Source organism: Perognathus longimembris, chromosome 18 (genome assembly GCF_023159225.1).
Source record: "Perognathus longimembris pacificus isolate PPM17 chromosome 18, ASM2315922v1, whole genome shotgun sequence".
NCBI classification, from domain to species: Eukaryota; Metazoa; Chordata; class Mammalia; order Rodentia; family Heteromyidae; genus Perognathus; species Perognathus longimembris.
In genome coordinates, this window is record NC_063178.1 from 36268919 (window position 1) to 36280947 (window position 12029).

A 12029-nucleotide genomic window follows, 5' to 3' on the forward strand; every position below is an offset into this window, starting at 1 on the left:
TGATGGTATTGAGAGATTACCAAGAATTGGTTCCCAGTAACTATGTAAGAAGATCTGCCACAAGTAAATAAGAGAGTCGAGTCTTTGGGAGGTAGCTATTTCTGTTGACATAACTGTTGAAGTAATTTTCCCTGTGATTAAAAGCATTCAAAACATGCAAGCCAACAAAAAGGCTTTAATGGTAAATTAAATCAAAAGGCTTTAATGGGAAATTAAGTCAGATGTTAAAAAAGGAAACACTACACAGTGTTTTTCAGAAAGAAAGGAGAGGAAGCACTTTGTAGCTTGTATTCTTGTTTCTATCATAACTTTGTTCTTATCAACATGCCAAGGGAATTATAATGAAAGTGTGTGCCAAGTAGTTGCTGGCAGCTCCCACCTGTAATCCCATCTACTCAAGAGAGTCAGATCTGGAGAATCACAGTCTGAAGCCAGCCTGGGAAGAAAAGTCGATGAGACTCCATCTCCAGTTAACCAGCAAAACGTTGGGCTTGAAGTTTGCTCCTGCAGAAGAATGCCAGCCAGGAATAAGAAAGCTGAGGTTGAGCACCAGTTCAAGTTCAAGGAAAAAAAAGTACATACATATAAATATTTAAACAAAATACTAGAATACCAGATTAGGAAATACACAGATAGTGTTATATCTCAAACCCAGCGTGGAGTTACACTTACTGCCAACTAACGTTGAAATTTAGTATAATCAATGGACAATATTTGCATAAAATAATTGAGAAAATTATAAATCTTCATACAGCCAGATGCACTTACCAAAATCATCACAGGTTCATGGAAAGTCACCTCCACCCAATCCTCCCCTACCCCACAAAAAACAACCATTACAGCATTGAATAAACAGACTGCAAATGACCTGCCATACTTGGAAAAACATAGCTTCAGGAATCCTCAGCTAATGTGCAAAGCAGGGTCTTCGGGAATTCAATATCCTTTTCTTGATGTGTATTAATCTGTAGTAATGATCATGCACGTGGCAGAACAGGAAATCCATCTTTTATTGTTCCTCTCAGTAGTGAACAGAAGAGCACCGTGGGATCCATGATTCATTGTGGAACCACGTGCATGTAGTTCTGACCCCAACAAGCTTCACAAGGCTCCGGTCAGCCCTGTCTCTCACACGCAGCACTGCTGTTCACTCATATAACACATTCACGGACCCACCTCAACACTGGGGAGTCGAGTAAAGAGTCCATGGAATGCATTTGACCTCATCCCCAAACATGTGTTGAGCTATGGCATTTGGCCTCCCAACACTGTCCACCACATGTCAATCACAGCATAATGTTGCGGTCACTGAATCCACGGAGCTGTGCTGCCTGGTTTGATGGTGTTCATCCTTCCTATCTGAAGAAGTGGCTGACAAACCAGGGCAGGCTCACTGTGTGCAATAAGCTATGTGATCAGTGAGCAAAACAAAGCAAGCAAACAAACTAGAAACCTGCAGTGTCTGCCTTCATTAAAACGTGGCCCAAAGGATGAATATTTTCTTCCTCATAGTTGAGTGCTTTCACAAAACTGGTAAAAATCCTGTCCCTAATATTCTTAAGGTTCATATGCTTTGGACCAGTTTTGTGTTTCTACTTTGGCATGCCTTTGCTGAATATCAAAAGCAAGTTTATTTTGGGTACTAAGATGAATTATCCTGCTCGAGTAGGCAAAGCTGTTCTAAATGCCCTACTGCTGACAGTGCTTGACTAAAGTCAACAAGACGAGACTGGCTTACTGGTGTTTGCTGAAATATTAATACAATTCCAGCTGTATAAATGATATATACTTTAATAAAGATAGCTTGTTTCCCACAAAAGTGTGCGATCCTCTTTGTTCTATCCCTGCAAGAAGAATCCCAAGAGACAGATTTACTCTTACTAAAGATATGGGTTTCTAAAATGTGATGATATTGCAAACATCCCCAAAGCTTTGAAACTATGTAGCCAATGTGTTTCAAGTGCATTTTACCCAAATCCCATGCTACCTGTTTCTAATTAGCTTTTGTCAGGGAGCACAGTTTCTTTTGTTTAGTATACTGGCTACACAACTCTGAGTTGAAAATATTGACATGTATACCAACCGTGTAAACTACCCGTTTTTCCCCCTTGGGTTTTTTGTTGGCTTATTTGTTCTTCTTGTTTCTCTTCTTTCATTTGTAGACACAGCCCTGTAAGCTTTGTGAGGTGAGCAGGACCCTGAGGTGGGATGGTTGGGCTGAACGTGGCTGGGGGAAGCAGCAGGTGCTGAGGTTCAGGCTGCTGGATCCCGGATTCCACAACCAAGGCCACGTCAGGCCCGAGCTTCCTATGGGACAGGAGTTCCCTCTGCTGGGCCAGAGTCCTCAGAAGGGTGAGAAGTCAGGGATCTGATCCTATCTGAAGAACCAAACAGAAGATGAATATCAAATTAACATAACGCCAGAGAAACTCCTGTATAGAGAAGCATGGCTATTGTGTATGTACATAATTCATAACAAATCTTCCTACCCATGCCCTTTATATACATGGATATAGTAATATTTGCATCATAATTTCAAGGAAACTTAAGTTTCCTAAGATGTGTGTCTATGTGCTTGACAAATCTTCTGTTTTCCTTTATGCTAATGTAAAAACACTATGACAAATTCTTGTTGATCGTTTCCATCTTTAAGGCTCTTTTCTTTACAGTTCTTAATTATTAGAATTGGTGCACATTGTGTATAAGCAAGCACACAGGCAATGAAACTCCATGCAACCAGGAGAGGAAAGTCACTAAAGCGTCTGGAGCCAGCAGATGCAAAAGGGCATTGAGAAAGTAATGGCTGGAAGCTTGGACATTGAGACCTTGCCTCCAAAAATACATGCTTTCTGCTTCCATAGACAAATGCACGATGAAGAAAAACTAGAGGGCGGAACATTAATATTGCATAAACTTAATCACAAGCCACACCACTTGAGTTCACACCATTTCAGACACACTTGTACTGGGCAGATGTGAATTGTGCAGAAGTTGTATCCATTTTAATACGTCCAGTAGTCATGTCATCCTCTGTTTTTATTTTCATTGCAAAATATTTCTGCTTCCTTCCTCTCCCCTGCTCCTCTCTTCCTCCCTTTCCCTCTCCCCTCCCTTCACCTCTATTCCCTCCCTCTCCCCTCCCCTTCCCTTCCCTCTTCCCTCTCCTTCCTTTCCTTACTCTCCACTCCACTGCAGTGTTTGCCTTATCTTGTTTGCTTCTGGAAAGCCTTCCATTATTTTACTTTCCAACAAGGGACTATTAGCAACAGTACTCAATAATATAGCACACTTATTTTAGAAAAGGAAAACTATGTATGTTATAGTCATGGTCCTCCAGGAACAAGATAGAAAAATTCAAATCAAAGTTCTACTGATTTGGGTAAATGGACAGAGAAAGCACAGTACTTCCTTTAGAAGTTATCAGGTAGTTTTCGACCATAAAGAGATGGTTGAATATTCATCTTTGAGATTTCCACCTGAAGTTATGTGTAGTAGAGATAAAACCAATATCAAGGGCTAGTAATAATCTTGGAACTATTGACAAGACATTTGCCAGAGTGACAAATCTTTACTGAAAGTCATCTCGGTCAGAAGGTATTTTATTCTGAGATCTTATAACAACACCTAGTACATTTCCTGACATATAATGAACTAAATAGTGTCTTCTGACTTTATGCAAACATGGTAATTGTTCCCTTATTCACTGGCTTGGCATGAAGTCTATTCAAATCGCATGGATTTACAGCAAGCTGGACTCAGGGTAGATCTACCTAAGGTGCCTACTCCAGGAAAGCATGGCAATTACCCTCATTGCATTTCTCTTGGCACAGTGAATTAGTGGTTGGTTTTATCTACCAATCTCCTGAGAAGAGACTATGTCTTTGTGGCTGGTAGAGAGGACTGCTCAGGCCTTTAGAGGAGGCATGTTCTAGCCAGCCATGCGTGGTGATAACGACGATGGTGATGGTGTTGGTGATGGTGGTGATGTGATGAAGAAAAGTTCACAACGAGGAAACAATCCTTTAAAAATCTCTTGATAGTCAGGTTATGTCCCATAGTGAGTCTTGCCTCTCATAATCTTGTTTCAGGATTTTTGCCACTGGATAGGAGATAACTCCAAAATTACAAGGTAAATAATGCATGCACTGCCAGCTCTACTGTGAAGCACCATGGTGAGGGCTTTAAACACATTTTTACTTTATATTCTCAGTAGTTCTATGACTGAGCTTAATACTCTCATCTCATCACTTAACGAATAAAGGAACAAACTTTTCCAGTCAGTGGTTGCTCCATTGCTCCTATGTTGGAAAATACTGGTTATAAATCCTGAATTTTAGTTGAGGAAAGCAAAGGAAAACCAGGAAGACTGCGCATTAAAATTTTAAATGGAGATTAAGCACTGGAACAAAGAGAAATGGAGGCATGGATATCAACCCATGACAGCACTGTAACCCAGCCTCCTAGTGGCTTCCCAAAGAGAGAAATGCTTCTGTGACCCAAGAACTCACCTCTAGCAGGCTGTTGCATAAGCTGTAAACCCTTTTGTAAGTAAAAGTAAAAAAAAAACCTTTAAACAACTTAAGGTACGTATGAAAAATATTTTATGAACTCAAGTTTGTTCTTTAAAAATTATGAAAAGCATCAAGAAGGTTAAAAAAGAAAATTGTTGACAAAAATAATCAAACATGAAAATATCTCCCTGCACATCTCTAGCTACCTACCTCCCTGTTCATCGTCTGTCTCTCTATCCACTCTCATGTATCCTCTACCCAACATCTGTGATGGAACACCTACCTATCTTCATCATCTTCTAACATCCATTATCTATCTAATATCTATTTATCTATCTCTCATCTCTCACTTAACTGTACCTGTCTGGAGAGAATTAACACATTTTACATTATAAAAAGTGCTCTTGGAAAAAGTTAGTACTTTTTCAAATGCTTGTGAAATGCTTTAGATTTGAGGAATGTACTCAAGACAGAGTTTTAGAATAACTAGAAATTACAAGTTCTCATGTACACATGCCAAATCCAAAGCAAATATGTACCTAGAAATCAATAGAGTTTCAAAGATTATGAGCCATAGGAGGAAAGATGTAGTCTTTTAAAATATACATAAATATACCAATGTTCTGATCAATAATTTAAAACATAATTACACATAGTTACAGTATAGGGGCTGGGAATGTGGTTTAGCGGTAGAGTGCTTACCTAGCATACATGAAGCCCTGGACTGGATTCCTCAGCACCACAAGAACAGAAAAAGCCAGAAGTGGCGCTGTGGCTCAAGAGGCAGAGTCCTAGCCTTGAGAGAAAAATAAATAAAATAGAAGCCAGGGACATTATAGTGAGTATAGATATGAGTTGATTTCACCACTTAGCCCATAGATCAATTCTACAGCTCTTAGGACATGCTACCCAAAGAGAACAAGGCCTAGCTGGCAGCCTGTTGAAACTCACTTTATATGGCGACTAACCAGGAAGTTAGGATGGGTCAGGCAAACATTTCACTAAAAAGGACACATCATGACATATTTGAAAGAATTCCTATAAAATCAATGAAAGCACATTTATGAAATCTCTGCAAAGATTTAGCAACATGGAAGCTGTATTTGTAACTGCTATCACCTCAATAACTGTTACACTCCCAGTGTTGATGGCAAAAATCACTTCAGAGATCTGGGTGCTGGTGGACCATACTTGTAATCCTGGGTACTGAGGAGGCTGGAATCTGGGGATGGCGATTTTGAATTGAGGCTGGGCAGAAAAGTCCCTGAGACTCTTTATACATAATCACCCAAAGAGCCAGAGGTGGAGCTATGGCTCAAATGGCAGAGCGCAGCACCAGCCTTGAGCAATAAAAGCTCATTTTCCAAATTCAAGCTTCAGTACCAACACACAGACAAAATTATTTACAAGAATTACAACTTTTTTGGTCTTTTGCTCAGAAAGTAAAGGTAATGATTATTCAAATGGTGACTCGACACGTTACACTGGCGCCTGTAAAGCCATGTCATGGAAGCGCTCTTAACTACTACAATTTGATGATGGATTAGTGTGCTTTGGTATATTAGAAGCTGTTATTCATCTTCCTGTGGAAGCTGGCATGAATGAGGCAAGAGCTTTGACCCATGAGGCTAAGAGGACACAAGCCCTACTTAGGACAAGGCTGCAGAAAGCAGCATTTGTGGGTTAGTGGGGACTGAGGCACTGAACCCTCTCATGTCTGAGTAGAAGACACTGAAGCCACTCTGTTGGGCTGTGCCTCCAAATATTCCCCACCGCCACACATGGGGTCCTGCCAACTGTGCCCAGGCCCCGCAGCCCCTGGGAAGAACCTGAGACATGTCTGTACTCTGAGGAAGGTCAGAGCTTGCGGCACAGGGATTCTGATTATGAGTCTGTATGTCTACAACAGGTCCAAATTGGGGTCAATTGTAAGTGAACAAGGCTGACATATGTTGACAGCTATGATTTAATTTCTCTAATACTGCTACTGGGAAATAAGCTTTCCTTGGATTTCATACACCAATAGCATAAGTTAGTGTATTTATTATTGTTTCACTTTTGCTTTGTTCCCTTCCAGTGTGTATTATATTACAAGATCGTAACTTCCACGTGCTCTAAGCAATAATTCCCTTCGATTTTCTCAGACAACTTTAACATCTTTATTGTCTCCCAGGTCATATTTAGTAGCTCCGTTCTTTTCAAAAATCAACCTCTTATTTTGCATCTGTGTTATTTTTCTGGATACTGTTCTGTTTTTTTTATGCAAATAACTTCAGTTCAACAGGATATGAAGCACTAACTGGGAGTTGTTTGTGTTCCCAGCTGCTGGGAGACTACATGAAAACCACCAATGACTGAGGAAAGCAACTCTCAGGCTGGTCATGATGGTGATCTGAGCTTACAAGATAAAGGAGAGCTCCTTGTGTAAAACAAAAGACAAAAATAAGCAGAGAATCACCAGGCACAGCCTGCAGCGAATCCATGGCTAGGCGTCTCCATTTTCCCCATATATAAGTTGTACTTAGGTGCTAAGAATGAGAGCTGGGGTTTTACTGGGGGGAGGGGAAATTTGAGTGTAATGAGTTATAGCTGGACTTGTTTGTAAACATCATCTACATTATCTTTTTTTTTTTTTTTAGGAACACTTACCTTCATTCAAGTATATCCAATTTTAGTTTATAATCTCTTTATTCCCTGTGAATATTTAATTTATAAATCAGCCCTATAAAACCATTTATTTATAGCTTCAACATGGAAAGCTTCTTTCATTGACAATCATTTATTTAATTTGCTTCAAGTTGTCTGGTATCATCAATGAGTAGTAGATTTACAGATTACATTTTAGTTTATCCATGTATCTTTTTTTAATTTTAAAAACTATTTCATTATTATCTTTAGCTGTACAATGGAGCTGCCACTTAACAAAGCAGTTTATGAATACAATATGTCTTGATCAACGCCATCCCTTTCATTTCCCTTATTCTTATATTTCTTAGTAGTCAAACACCGGTTGTGCATCATCTGAACTCTTCTGAAATGTTCTTCTTAGTCTTGACAAATGTATGTGTGCTATTGTCATCACACAAAACTGTGTTCCTCTAACTCTTATCTGAGCCTTGTATGTAGCAAGATGTTTCCTTCTAGGCATTTGTCTTTTACCTGGATTATAAAATGTGTTGGCCTTTGGAGGCCATGCATATTATATCTATTGGATAGATATGTAGAACATGTCCTCTTGTTAGTTAGTCTTGACTATTTCCCCCAGCTTTTCTGCAATATTGTTAACTAGATGTTTATTTTTACGGTTAAATATGTAAGATTATGATCTCACATTCCCACGAATAGTGTGTGGCTTTCCTTTCGCCCCTCCCCCTGAAAGTTGGCCAAGCTTAGGAGTTACTTATGTGAGTGTCACCCAGGTGAATGGAAGGTACTCAGTCAGTCTGCTGGAGCTTACTGCTATCCGATTTAAGAGAGTGACACAAAGCTTACAGTATGGCTTACCTTTATCATTACTTAACTGGCTTTAGTCATAAAACAGACATTAAATGCTAGGAATAGTCATATTTAATTGACCTACATACTGATTTTTTTTTTTTTTTAACAAATGCGTTTTGGTCAGAGTTTAGATTTCTTCTCTTCCTTAGAATGAGCTCTTCCATATTAATCTTGTGTTAGGAAATTCTACTAGATAATTTTCTTTTGCCAATTAAAATACTACCTTTTTCTTTAGATTAGCTTTCCCTGAATAGGAGAATTATGTAATATGTGAATTAGCTATCAATAAAGCTGGTAAAATAAAAAATATGACCCTTAGATGTAGTCTCTCAATACTTGATTAAACAGGGCAGCCAATTTTCTTCTGTGTTTTATTTATTGGTTTTAAAGCAGCTCCATATTTTTAGTCTAAAAAAGTAATTGATCACAATTACAACCATTTCATGTTTTAATGTTTCTTTCATCTTTGGAGAAATATATGGTGTTGAACATAATCAGGTTTACTCCTTCGCTGTTCTTTTCTTCCTGCACATATAAAATTACCTATTATTTCATGAATACACATGGTAAGGAAAAGCCAATGTGTTGCTCTGTAAACCCAGGGCATCCTGAGGAATTGGGAAGCTGAGTAGAGAGTTGGCTGTTATTATGTTGACTTTTGAACGGAATCAAATGCTCTCCAGGTGTTGAGTGATGAGGATAGTTCTTGAAGGTTATTCAGTAGCTGCCTCCTGGATCCTTGCTCTTGCATTTCTCGGGACACGTGGGTGGGAATCATTGTTGGACGCCGATGGAGAGCGTTGTTGGATGGGATGGAGAGCATTGTTGGACGTGGATGGAGAGCGTTGTTGGACGCGGGTGGAGAGCCTTGTTGGACGCGGGTGGAGAGCGTTGTTGAATGGGATGGAGAGGGATGTTGGATGGGATGGAGAACATTTTTGGATGGGGATGGAGAGCGTTGTTGGATGCGGGTGGAGAGAGTTGTTGGACACGGATGGAGAGGGCTGTTGGACGCGGATGGAGAGCGCTGTTGGATGGGGATGGAGAGCGTTGGTGGAGGCCGATGGAGAGCGTTGTTGGATGCGGGTGGAGAGCGTTGTTGGATGCTTGTGGAGAGCATTGTTGGATGCGGGTGGAGAGTGTTGTTGGATGCGGGTGGAGGGCTTTGTTGCGTGGGGATGGAGAGTGCTGTTGGATGCAGTTGATGCAGATGGAGAGCATTGTTGGACATGGTTGGAGAGCGTCTTTCCTGAGTCTTGGACACATAGCTAGGTCTCCTCTTGGCCAGGGCCAAGGTCATATTTCCTCCCGCTCTGCCCGCAGGACCCTGAGGCCCAGGCGGGGAGCCCCAGAGCGGGTGCCTGGTGGGCGGGTGCGTATGCAGGGGCGAGTGCGAGTGTGAGTGCAGGTGCAGTTGTGGGTGCGGGGCTCCCACTGGCTCTGCCGGGCGTCCTGCCGGCTAATGCCCGCCTCACTTAGCCTCAGCTCCTCAGCAATAGCACTCCGGGCTCAGAACCCGGCAGCCAGAGGCATGGGTGGGGAGTTGAAGGAGGGGTGAGGGGGGAAGCAAGTATGCACAGAGACCCGGGGCCATGGGGAGCTGAGGACACACGCCTTAGACGCAGATCCAGGATGGCTGGCCTCAGGATGGGTGGGTCTAATGGAGGGAGGGTCTCAGGATGGGCGGGTCTCATGGAGGGAGGGTCTCATGGAGGGTGGGTCTCATGAGGGAGGGTCATGGAGGGAGGGCCTCAGGATGGGAGGGTCTCATGGAGGGAAGGTCTCAGGATGGGCGTGTCTCATGGAGGGAGGGTCTTAGGAAGGGTGGGTCTGATGGAGGGAGGGTCATAGGATGGGCAAGTCTGATGGAGGGAGGGTCTCAGGATGGGCAGGTCTCATGGAGGGAGGGTATTAGGATGGGCGGGTCTGATGGAGGGAGGGTCTAATGGAGGGAGAGTCTCAGGATGGGCGGGTCTCATGTAGGGTGGGTCTCATGAGGGAGGGTGACAAGGAGGGAGGGACTCAGGATGAGTGGGTCTCATGGAAGGAGGATCTCATGGAGGGGGATCTCAGGATGGACCGGTCTCATGGAGGGAGGTTCTCTGGATGGGTGGGTCTCATGAGGGAGGGTCTCATGGAGGGAGGATCTCATGGAGGGAGGGTCTCAGGATGGGCAGGTCTCATGGAGGGAGGGTCTCAGGATGGGCAGGTCTGATGGAGGGAGGGTGTCATGAGGAAGGATCTCATAGAAGGAGGGTCTTAGGATGGGTGGGTCTCATGGGGGGAGGGTCTCAAGATGGGCGGGTCTCATGGAGGGAGGGTCTCAAGGAAGGAGGGTCTCAGAATGTGCGGGTCTCATGGATGGAGGTACTCATGGAGGGAGGGTCTCAGGATGTGTGAGTCTCATGGGGGGAGAGTCTCAAGATGGGCGAGTCTTATGGAGAGAGGTTCTCATAGATGGAGGGTCTCATGGAAGGAGGGTCTCAGAATTGGCGTGTCTCATGGGGGAGTGTCTCACGATGGGCGGATCTCATGGAGGGAGGGTCTCTTGTAGGGAGGGTCATGGAGGGAGGGTCTCAGGTTGGGCGGGTCTCATGGAGGGAGGGTCATGGAGGGAGGGTCTCAGGATGGGCGCGTCTCATGGAGGGAGGGTTCCATGATGAGCGGTTCTCATGGGGGGAGTGTCTCAAGATGGGCGGGTCTCATGGAGAGAGGGTCTCTTGAGGGAGGGTCTCTGGATGGGAGGGTCTCATAGAGGGAGGGTCTTAGGATGGGCGGGTCTGATTGAAGGAGGGTATCATGGAGGGAGGGTCTCAGGATGGGTGGGTCTCATGAGGAAGGGTCTCATGGAAGGAAGGTCTCAGGATGGGCGTGTCTCATGGAGGGAGGGTTTCATGATGAGCAGGTCTCTTGGGGGAGTGTCTCACGATGGGCGGGTCTCATGGAGGGAGGGTCTCTTGTAGGGAGGGTCATAGAGGGAGGGTCTCAGGTTGGGCGCGTCTCATGGAGGGAGGGTTTCATGATGTGCGGTTCTCATGGGGGGAGTGTCTCAAGATGGGTGGGTCTCATGGAGAGAGGGTCTCTTGAGGGAGGGTCTCAGGATGGGCGGGTCTCATGGTGGGAGGGTCTCAGGATGGGCGGGTCTCATGGGGGGAAGGTCTCAAGATGGGCAGGTCGTATGGAGGGAGGGTCTCATGGAGGGAGGGTCTAATGGAAGGATTGTATTAGGATGGGCGGGTTTCATGGAGGGGGATTCTCAGGATTGGGGGTTTCATGTTGGGCGGGTGTCAGGATGGGGGTTCTCATGGCGGGAGGGTCTCACGGAGAGAGGGTCTCATGGAGGGAGGGTCTCATGGAGGGCGGGTCTCAGGTTGGGTGGACCTCAGGTTGGGTAGACCTTGGATGAATCGCTACCAGACTGACCTGCAGTTCGGGAGATTTTCTCACGTGATTGTCACAGCTGGAGAAAGTGCTTCAAATCTTCAAATTGCAGCTCTCTCTGGGGTTCACACAGATAGGACCTGGCATATGAGCCATCACGTCACAGGAAACCACTCAGTTTTTATGACGTCACAGGCAAAGGCAGTGTGCAATGTTCCATTTCCCAGTAAATAAGCATGGCTCCCCCCCACTCTTTGGTGGCTTGCTATAGCTCCATGTAGACATCATTGGCTTCATTATATAGGTAATTATGGTTGAGATTAAAGAAGATGCGATACAAAGTCCCATGTCCCAACAGCCTAACAGTATCATAAGTAAGAAAGAAAGACACTGGGTTCTGGTTCCTATGTCTTTGCATGGAGCAGTGCTCTTCAAGTTACCTAGCTGTATACACATGAGTGTATAATTTGCATGGATACACTTATATATGTACATATGCACACATGCTCTTCAAGTTACCTAGCTGTACACACATGAGTGTATAATTTGTATGGATACACGTATACATGTACATATGCACACGTATGTATTTATATGCACACAAATGTGCCTTGTGTATTGGAAACGTTGTGATGAGGT